This window comes from Onychostruthus taczanowskii, unplaced genomic scaffold (genome assembly GCF_017590055.1).
Source record: "Onychostruthus taczanowskii isolate IOZ18803 unplaced genomic scaffold, ASM1759005v1 scaffold17, whole genome shotgun sequence".
In the NCBI taxonomy this organism is placed as follows: Eukaryota; Metazoa; Chordata; class Aves; order Passeriformes; family Passeridae; genus Onychostruthus; species Onychostruthus taczanowskii.
Window position 1 is genome coordinate 3,764,997 of NW_024498906.1, and position 684 is coordinate 3,765,680.

Below are 684 nucleotides of genomic sequence, written 5' to 3' on the forward strand. Positions count from 1 at the left end.
CGCCCGGCGCGGTGCTGCGCAGGGCCGCGCTCGCCGCCGGTGTTTGAAATGCCGCGTCCGCGCTCGGGGCTCTCCGTGACAACACCTGCGCAGCGCTGCAGCGGCCACGGCGCAGCGGGGACCGGCCCAGCGGAGTGCGGGAGCCGGGAAGAGTTTCCCCCGGGCAGGGCAGGGCGCGCAGCCCGGTGCGGAGCTGTCCGGCAGCCCTCTCCCTGCCCTGACAGCCTCCGCTTTTCTCCGCACGCGTACCTTCCCTCCGTCGGCGCTTTCCACGCCGCTTCGGGGCCGGGAGACCTCTGACGGTTTTTTATGCTCCCTCCTTTCCCTTCCCCGTTGGGCGGTCACAAGTTCAAGCTCCCTGTCTGGTCAGTTTGGGCTCAGTTTTGATGGGCACGGTACAGCTGCCTGTCCCCGCTCACGGGTGCGTTCCTGCTCTCGGACTCCCGCAAACACAAACACGTCGGAGAAACTGCTCCCGGTCACCACAAATAACCCGTCCTCTTGTTCGGGTGATGCCCAGCCCCGAGCACCGAAGCGGAGACAGCCCCATTTTCCCTGTTCATGCCACAATTGCCGTGCGGAACTGACGTCTCCTAATTAACCAGAGATAATTAAGAGGAAAGATAAGCGAGTACGTGCATGTGTCCGTGCTGGCGTGGGCTAAACGCCGCTCTGGTTGTGTCC